Source organism: Falco peregrinus, chromosome Z (assembly GCF_023634155.1).
Source record: "Falco peregrinus isolate bFalPer1 chromosome Z, bFalPer1.pri, whole genome shotgun sequence".
Classification (NCBI taxonomy): domain Eukaryota; kingdom Metazoa; phylum Chordata; class Aves; order Falconiformes; family Falconidae; genus Falco; species Falco peregrinus.
In genome coordinates, this window is record NC_073739.1 from 69,323,218 (window position 1) to 69,333,833 (window position 10,616).

The window sequence follows — 10,616 nt, forward strand, 5'->3', positions numbered from 1 at the left end:
AATTCATGTGAATTAACTTTATGAACTCCACTGCTTTTCCCTGGTGCCACATCTACATGACTGGGTTTGCTGTGTTCATCCTCCACTAAGAAGGGTAAATGCCCATGAAGTTAAGGCAGCCATTCAGCATAGAAATCCTGCAACATAAAAAACCCTCATAAATAATAGACATTCAGTCAAGTTAAAATTAATTGTTACCTAGTCTTTAATATATAAATCCCTAAGAGACTGTGCAGTGTTTTATAATACAGTAATAAAAAAAGTTTTTATCAGTATGGATGTTTTCTCATGTAATATAAAAAAGTTTGAAGTCAAGTTTATGTCCTTTTGATTTCTTCATGTTACTGCTTGATAGCCTTGCTAATGTAACAATGCTATTGTTCTTGTTAGTAGTTCTCAAGACAATTGTTTTCAATCTAGGAGTTGTCTGCCACACACGTTCTTGTTTTCTGGTATAGGGCAGTACATGAAGAATGATGATGCATGTTGCATTTAAAAAGTACAAAGGTTCACTTTAAACTGTTACAGGTCTAATTTTTAGTTGAAGAACTGTATCTCCAGTAGCCTGTAATTCAAATTGAAATATTGCTAAAGTTACCACTGCAGGACCAAAATACAATGCAAGAATTAAAAATGTCCATTCCAGCACCTTCTATCTAGACAATGTTGGTGGCTTGCTTATTTTTCATTAATTTATGGGTTTTACTGACCATTTGCTTCCCCCCCCCCCCCCCCCCCCCCCCCCCCGGCATTTTTCATAGTGTTTTTTTCTCTACTTTTTTCCTATTGCTTCACCCATCTCATTGTACTGTCAGGTTAGATGGGAGCTTTTAAATGAATGGTTCCTGATTTGTCCTAACAGCTTTCAAATACAAAATCAGACTGACTGAGCTGTAACTTTTGAGGTTCTCCTTTTCCTCTCTTAGCAATGGGTGTGATGTTTCCCAGCGCTACCTCTACAATTTCTGAGAGTTATGTTACAAAACAAAGTGGATTAATTCTAAGTCTCAAAATAACCTGGTTTATAGTGCATTTTATTTACATGAAGAAAGTAATGTTATGCAAACATCCAAACGATCTGTACCCATATCTCTAGTTCAACCTGTACTAGCCATTTGTATCACTAAAATTTCCCAATGTTTTTTTTTTTGCTTGTAAAGAATCATCTCAGTGACACTCTATTCATTAAGATAACCTGATAAGCCTTCTTGACACAACATTCAGCTGAGTTTGGGAGTAATACCAAAGTGTAGATGTTCTCTTTCGGCTCTGGGTTTCTCATGGCAGTCTTGAAGAAGGCAGAGAATATCCAGCCAGAGTGAGTGTTGGTAGCCTCTCCCAGGGAGAGCTGTGAAGTAGCAAACAGACAAAAATGAATACTGAACTAATCATAGAAAAGCGTGAATTGTACATTTCCCTTCCTTAATAAAGAAAACTCCTCTTGTGTGAAGAAATGAAGGAATTAAGTGGAGATGTGAAACCAAGGATTAGAAGGGATGCTTATGTGCAGCATTGAGTAGATAACTATTTTCCAGAAACAGTTGATTCAGATTATAAATGAAGGTCAAAAAGGACCACTAGATTATCTAGTGCAAGACTATCCATTTGGCAGACTGTGACCTACACCCAGCTTGCTGGAGAGTTCTGACTTGCTCCCCAAAGAGTTTTGAAAGCTGCTTAGTGAACTTGTTACACACCCAGATCTTCTACCACATTGTCCCACATCAGGACCAAATGATTGACCCAAGGAGGTGCAGAATTCAGATAGCTACAATGTGGCCTTTTCTGGTCTCTTCTATTAAAACAAGTCTTACGAAACCAACTGCTTATTCCTGTAGTGATATCAATCATTTGAAGAAATCTTCTCTGTATCAGACGACTCAGCATGCCTCCATTGCACAATGACTTGTTCTGTGCATGAAAGGGCTTTACTGTCATGCCTAGGGCAAACCAGATGTGTGCTGTTATGCAAGAGAAAAACATTTCTGCAGAGCCCTTTTGATAGGTATGCTAATGAAACAATATCAGTAACTGACTGTAAAGTTTTAAAGGAAAATAAATATGGGCTGTGCCTCTGACAGAGAACTGCCCTGTTAATCCTCCTCATCTCTTGACTGTTTCAAGAGGGAAAGGGACAATACAAGGAGTTAAAGAAAGTCAGAACAATAGTGGTAACTGTAAAGTGCAATGTTTGAAAACTGTAATGTGCTGAATTGTGAGCTGATACTAACAACCTTTAAACCTTACATCTGTCACATAAAGATGTCAGCTTCTTCCTTTGTTATCTTTATATTTTCAGAGGAAATAGCTAGAACAGGATGTATGTCTGTATCTACTTGGTATTATCTGCTGCCCTACAAGCTCCACACCAAGTCTTGTCTACTGTGTACAAGTTTCATATTTTTATGACCCCACAAAGATCAGCTGATTGGCGAAATCAGGGAGATCAGTGTCTGGTGAACACTGCAAGAGGGGGTGGTTGAATTCTAGCATTCTTATCCAAATATTTTCTTTTATATTATTTTGAATATCTGGAAGAAGAGGCAAGTCTAAGAACTTGGTATCTATCAGTTACATAAACGATAGTGACTGGCATTCTACAGAATTCTGAGATGTGTGCCTAGAAGATTTGTATAGTGGCCATTCTATGATTCTATGATACTTTGCTATTTTTTCCTTTTATCCCAGAATGTAGAATCACAGAATTACGGAACCGTAGAATGGGTTGGATTGGAAAGATCTGCCTAGTCCACCTAAGGACCCACCTAAAGGCCACCTAGTCCAGCTCCCAGTATAAATTCAACGGCCTTGGCTAGATCAGTACTTGTCTGGGAAACCTCTTCAGGAAAACCTCTGTTAAAAAAGTTACCTGTATTAGCTGTTTAAACACATATATTATATATACCATGCCGTTGTGTGGGTATGCATTGTGCGTCATGAATAAAAATAACATACATACATACTGTTTATAAAGATTTCATACGTGCAGATATTGCCTCTTTAGAGGTAACCCAGATTTTCACAAGGAAATCTGTAACCTGATTTGCAAAAAAATATTTTTGTGTGTGTGTTTTTTTTTGATAAGCAGCAGTGCACATAGCATGTCAGGGCATGAAACACCACAATTTTTCTAGCTTTCTTTAATAATCCACAGAAATCCACAAAGTCTGGAACGGATTAGTGCTAAACTGAAAGAAAAGATTTTGACTTATTCCACTATTGGTGATATAGTTCCATGTATTACACATGCACAATCATTAACAGATAATTTTAGATTACTCCTTCTTTCAGGCCATGTAATCTCCCTAGAAAACCATAGACCAATGGGACATACTGTTGCTGGGAGAAATAACATCTGACCAATAGGTGCATAAAATGTTCACTATAGAAGAAAGTTTACTTCAGAACCTGCAGACAATCAGGTAAACGTTCTGCATGCAGTTAAAGTTATACTAAAAGCAATAAAAAGTTGGAAAGTTGGGCAACCTAGATATAATTCTTCCCAGTACCTATGGGAAAATTACCTTCCTCCAAGAACTTTTTTCTTCCTGGCACAGCCTTCTGTCCATCCATCAAGTGCATCTCCTATTCATGCAAGACCGTATGTGCGATCTGGCGCATTGACTGTAACTGTGCTGATTACAACAGCAACTTGAGTGCTCCCTTTGCAGATACACAGGTGGAGCAGCTACCAGAGCACATGTCCTACTGAAAGAGCACCTGGCCTCTCTCTGTTCTGTCTTTCAAGTTCTTAAGACCAGCCTTATGCATGATCCACACTCTAAGGCTCGAGCACTGCCTGAGCCGCTGACTGCACAATGATTTGCCTGAGCAATGGGTAAGTCCTGCATTTGGCTTCAGGACAACTAGATGTCTGAAATCCTGCGTAGTCCTTTAATTATATATTTACTAAACTACCTTGGGCACAGGTCTGTGTTAAAGAACCAACAAAAATTTATCATTAACTTAAAACATTTACAAGCAAGACATCATGAAGTCTTTGCAAAAAGGGAAATATAATTAAAAGCATTTATTGTTAATTATTACTGTTATTGCAGTCATGGGATTACTTATGCATTTAGTTTTATGGTCTGTCTCTCCTGAATGCCTGCTAACTTTGTTGGAGAGAATGTTCTGCAGCTTTATTGCCATGATTTTTAAAGTGCTACAAGTTTTTTTCACTTCACATTCATATTTTGTTTCCTCTTCTTGAGCTCTTACAGGAAATCTGGCAATGATCATGATGCAGGATCAGCATAAATCCTTTATTTTTCCTTTTTCTTTTTCTTTGTTTTTGTTTTTTGTTTTTCCTGACAAGAAAGAAGTTCAGAGAAACTCAGCTTGCAGTTGAAAGGGTTGGATAGAACACGGGTGGTCAAAGGCAGGTGTGGGAGCTGCTCAGCTGTTCCACCATGAGACACTGACTCTGGGCTGTACTGCACATACTACCACCTCCTTAAATTCAGTTCTTAAGACTGTTGTATGACTGATATGTAAATAATAACTAGTAAATAATACAAGGCATACACATGAGTAATATTTTGAACATGCCTTCCTGCCAAGAGGTAGCCTTTAAAAAATGAAAATAGAGGTCAGAAGCTACAGATGAGGACTTACCAAAGTAAAATGCCAACCTGGGACTCATGTCTCCTGTTGTTCTACAGAAGTCCTTACAAATAAGCAGCCATGTAAACCTTTATTGACTGGAGAGATGTTGAGGCACAGTGTAATGACTATTTCTTGTCAGGACCAGGACTCACTTTTCAAGCTCCACAAGTTGAGCCAGTGCTTTTGGATTGGGATGAGGAGACTCAGAGTGGGTATTGTTGTTATTGCCTGTAATTAGAGAACATGATATGAAGCCTGCTCAGTGTGAATTCTCAGACAAGCCAAGAGGTCCATTCAAACACGTGTGAACATATGAAATAATGGCAATTTCGCAGAAGCAAGCAATAGCAGCTGCTTGAATTTTGCTAGGCAGAATGTTTCCTGTCTTTGCTATTCGCAGTGATGTGGAGTAGCGTGTTGTTCAAGTGACTTCCAAAGGTGTCCTCAGACAAAATGTTGTTGTACCTTCTCTACTCTCACCTCTCTTTCTTTCAAACACTGAGTTATTTCCTCTGGGTTGCATACTGCACCGCTTATTCTGGAATGCTATTGCAGTTCTACTACTTTGATTTTGACTTGTTCCTCAACCAGGCAAAACCTAGGAGACCAAAACTGTAGGAAAAATAGGAAGACTGCCAGTGTCAAGGTAGGGCTGACATGTTTGTCAGATGTAATGGTTTCCAATCTTTGCTGGCCTGTTGTCAATGTAATACAGAAATAATCTGTATGAAAAAGTTTACTTTGCCTTCATGGTTATCTTAACAGCCGCATCTGTGGAAAATAAAATATAGGACTGTAATATCAGAAGATTGGGGACTTCTGTTATACATATTTCATCTGAAACACACAGGAAGAAATATATATTAGTTAATAATCATAATTTTCAGCAAAAATATGAACCCTTCAGAATAGTAAATACTTGGAAATCTGAAGCTAGTAATGGTCTCTGTTTCCCCCCACCTACACACACCAGTTAATAAAAATTTATGACGGCTACATTGTATACTCTAGTATTAAAGTTATTCCAGCCCATTCAATCAATAAGCACTCAGCACTTCCACAAGGTGTACTGTTACCCAGATGACTATAGGCATACTCATTACATCTGGAGTGTTGGTTGCAGATACCAAGTAGCTGTATGTCAATAACTGGTACTGTAGCTGTTGAACATTTGACAAAGTACTATCTGCCAAAGGCACAACTTGTAAGCCAGTATAGCTTTGTTAGCAGAAGTCAAATATGGCAGGGGCTGAATGCTGGTCACTGTTGCTGACTCTTTAAATAACGACACTGGCAACAACAGGACAGGTGTTACTGTAAGATAGCTGCTATAAGCCCTCCTCACATATCAAATGGTGTTTCTTGATACAAATCAGAAAAAGATCTGACTTTTCCAGGTTTCCATCAACATTCAAAATACAGAAGGAGGCAGTCAGTCTGTTCAGGATTTGATTGTTGTGGCCGTATGTATCAGCACAGCCCTCCCCCTGCTTTTATATAGGACACATTTAATAGAGTTCACTTCTTCCAGCAGTCCTCAGAAGGTCAGTACTGCTTCACAGTATTTATCTACAGAGACCACTTGAGGTACTTAACGTTTGGAGTTCATTATAGTCCTAGGAGGCCCCTTTTTTTGTGAAAATAGTTTTTATTTATGGTGGTAGTAGATGGCTATCAATCTCAGTTTCCTGTGTGCTGCAGCAGCAAAGTATGTTTTGTTAAGTGAAAACCGTCACTTAGACCTGCAAATTGTTTCAGCAGTTCACAAACAATTTGCTACTTCAGAGTGCTTGATGCTGAAACAGCAGCTGTTTTTGAATTTCCAGGATGGACAGAACAGTAAAAAGTGGTTGATTATCCAGTTATACCTTCATTACTGGTGCTGGTGGCACATTCACATACTCTTAGCCTAAGAATGGCATGCACGATTTTTTTTCACAGTTCAGCATTCCAGGACTATGCTATCTGAAAAGAAGTATCATCAACAATCAATCTTCAATGCCATGTATTTGAAGACATAAGTATTTTAGTTTGTAAGACTCCATTCCATGCAGAACAATCTCCATCTTATGCTCAGATATCCAAATTTGTCCCTAAGCTCTCTTAACATCTCTTGCAAGACCATGATGTTTGCAGCCACTGCTGTACTCTTAGGAAACTAAAGCAACATAGGGCCACAACAAGAAATTTAGCAAAAAAATATGCCATCCATTTTTTAATCACAATTCAACAGTTCTTGAAAGAGAACTTTTTCATACAAATCCCTCTTATTCATTAACTGGACCCTATTTTCACTTCAGTTTTCATGTAGTTTACAACAGATAAATAAAGAACAGACTTGAACTTCCTGTAGGGTTCACTGTATATTGTCACAGAATCCCATGTCCTGTGCTGTCATAAATTCCATTCCATGGCTAGGGTTCAGTGCAGTGAACTATGCTTGGATGACCTGTTATAAAACATTAACAAGGTCTTGCTTGTACAGATATTTCTGGTGAGGAGCCTTTAATGTTACCAGGAATGAACTGCTGTGGATTTAGCTGATTAATCATTTTCTTCCATATCTCCTAAGGAGAGTTATTGGGTATAAAGACTCTAATTGGAATTGCAGGTATTGCTGATGATACTTCTGAAGTTATGATTGCAGTTACACTCTCTTGAAGGCCTGATCTGTTATCATAAACAAAACTGTCTGAATATAGAAAAATCAATGGGTTTGTTTAATTTTCTTTGTATTCATTGGCCTAGATCCCTAATTGCTTTTGTTATGCATTGACTCAGTGCACTGTATTGGAAAACCTAAAGCTGCCTGCCGAATTCCTGGCGCAACAGCATCATTCCTGTAGAAAAAGGATCACTGATCATTGTGTAGGATATGAGATCCATAGATACTCTGCTTTGGGCATTGCGTGATTACATTTGCTTCTTCATGATTTTCTATCCCAAACACCAGGACCCTAAGCAGAGTCAACACCAAACTGAAGGAATTTTCAGTTACTTCTGCAGTGGACTGCCAGGTATTACTAAATATGCTGAAAAATACAGAAGTACAGAAGATGTTGTACTATGATCTTCTTAACAGCCTCTTGGGTATCCTGAGGTAATCTGTCCGTTCTTCAAGTGATAAGGGAACCATTGGGTTTAGGCCCACTGAGGTGATGTGGAAAGCTTGCAGGCTGATAGAATTATTGCAGGATATTGCAGCCAATAAGGAACTCAGAATACATGTAGGCATTCAGCAACTATGGTCAGTTTGCATTTGTAATCTGTGCAATGATTATAATTTAGGTCATGTCTGATAAAGATTTTTCTTGCTAATTACAGTCTGCTACAGATAGGTTCAAGTAGAGAAAGATACTTTATTATTATAATAGAAATTCCAAAAAGAAGACCACAACATTTATCTACTGGATCAGAGCTCTTTTAAGTCTAATTTTGTTTTTAAGTAGACAATTGCATGTATCAGTTATTCCTTCATTCACTGAAACAAGCTCCATGCCTGTATCAGAGGATGTCAGGTTTTGTTGCTTCCTTTGAATCCTGATGAGTATGCATTTAGTTATCTTATGCTGCTCAGGATGTCACATGAGAGGAGCATGAGACCAGTATTGCACCATCCTTCTTTCTGGAGTTACTTTAATGAACTTGTGGTTCTAATTATTTTGCTAAATTTACTGTAATGTATCTTCTTAGCCTTCACTTAAATTACCATTTATTTTCAGGATTTAATCAAGAGTTTAAGGCCTCATGAACAAATGCAAATCTGTTTATGTAAGCCTTAAGTAAACCTCAACAGCCAGTTTTTGTTGCAATTTATTTCATTATAAAGTATGAGTAACTCCACTGAGTTGACACAGTTACACTGCTATAAAATGAGAAGACATAGGAAGAATCAATTGAGACTTACATTCTCCAATGGACTTTGAATTCCCTGTTTGTAACATCTAGCCACAAGAGCAAAAAAGACACTGAAGTCCTAAGGTCTCATGATAGAATTTATGCTGGATCCATGCTCTGCCTCTGTCCTCTCATTATTTGCATGTTGCAAATCACTACAGCAGACTTTACCAGAATATAATTACTGACAGCCTCATAATTTCATGTCCATTTGAGATTTTTTTAAAAGAAATGTTTACATTACCAATCTAGATAACAGAAATAACAAACAACAGTTAATTTCCAAAGACACTGGTATTTTTGTGCTGTGATTCTTTGAAAAGTTTGAAACATGTCAAAATAGGGGATAGTTTATGTTCAGTAAGAAGGGAAGGAGGCCGGTATTTCCACCAGGACCATTATTCCCTCCAAGTATGAAAGAAAATTAGTGGAAACAGGATGATAATTATAAAAATTACTGTTTGAAACTGAAGGCTTGTCCAAACTAGAGTTCATAACCACCTCCTGCAGTGAGATTGGAACATACTCAACAACTAAGCAAATACTTTCAGTGGAAAGCAAAATTAAGTTTTAAGACAATTATTTCTTTAAAAGCTATGGACAAAGGGCTACAGGGGCCTATGAATTCAAGGGGGATTAATATAATAAATGGAATGGTGAGATTTTAGTCTGTAAATTTAACAATTATTAACATCTTTATGCTACCATTTGTAAAAAAAATGGAAATGCTTTTTTACCAGTCAGAAAGGGTAATGGTTCAGACTGAAGGTTAAACATGTTTAAGATTTATACCTTTCTGAAACAACTGAATTAGATCTATCTAAACCCACAGCCAACACTGTAATATGCCCTACTACTTGCTTTAAGGCAAAGGAATATCTTTCCTCAATAAACCTTGAGGCAGAACAATGATCTCAGGTAAGGTGAGTGTTATGAAAAAAGATGCTTGTGGCTTATCCCTATGAGGGTAGTTAAGCTTGCCTTAATATTATAAAGGTTATAATATATATTTATAATAATATTATAATATCTGTATATATGTAATATAATAAAAGATAATACAATAAATACTATTTATTTGGCACAGTGATAATTGCTAACTGTTGCTTCTCATTTCTCTGTGAGGGAACTGAGGGTCTACAGGTGTTTCTGCATACTATATGGGAGGAAATGCTAACTTCTCAGCAGTGGCCACGGTACATTTCCACCCTCAATGTGCTTTCCATAGTAAGGTAGCTGTTTTATAAGTTAGCTGCTTCAGCTCCATTTACTTTCTCTGGACACTTTATTCTTCAGCACGTGTGAGCTGCTAGTCTCAGCAGCGCTCGGTGCCATTACACATAGCTTACAGGCTCAGCACTGTAATCAAGCCCTGTGCACATCCCTCTCCACAAAGCTGGAAAAAAAAAGGTAATGCAATATTGCTCTTTATTTGGTAGTATCTCCACCTGTGTTGCCGTAACTGGCAAGAGACCAACTGTCAATCACTACTGAGCTGCATTTTATTTCTCTCCCTTTTAACAGATCTGTACCCTTTCCATTTCATTTTGGCTGCTTCAGTGCTCACTTAGGAATTGACACATGATGCATACCAAATAGTTAACTTCCAGCCAACCTTGCAGGGCTTTATTACCCCTGAAAATCAACACCCTATACTGAAGCAGGAGGCCCAGCAAATAATCTATTATTTGGAAGAGTAAAGGACATCATCACAATTATGGGGCCTTGGTCCCAACCCAGCACAGAACACAAGGATGTATTTCCCTAACAATATAAGGAATGCAAGCACATTCCACTTTTTTTTTAAAAAAAAAAATTAGTCCCAGTCTGATGTCTGTCTGTTTTCTGCATTGTGTCCTCCAAGACTATTTAATAAAGCTTCTTTCCATTGCCTTGAGCACAGAACTTCCACAGGATAAATCCCAAGGTCAGCAGTTCCATTTCTCACACCAGAACCACAAGGCTCATCAGTGCAGGAGACAGTCTCAGGCCATAGAACTAAGCAATATAAATCACACCACCTTAAACTCTGAGTGCACACCCAAGCTTTTAAACATTTATTTCTCAATAAACACACATGCCACGTACATTGAAGGAAACCAACCTCAAGC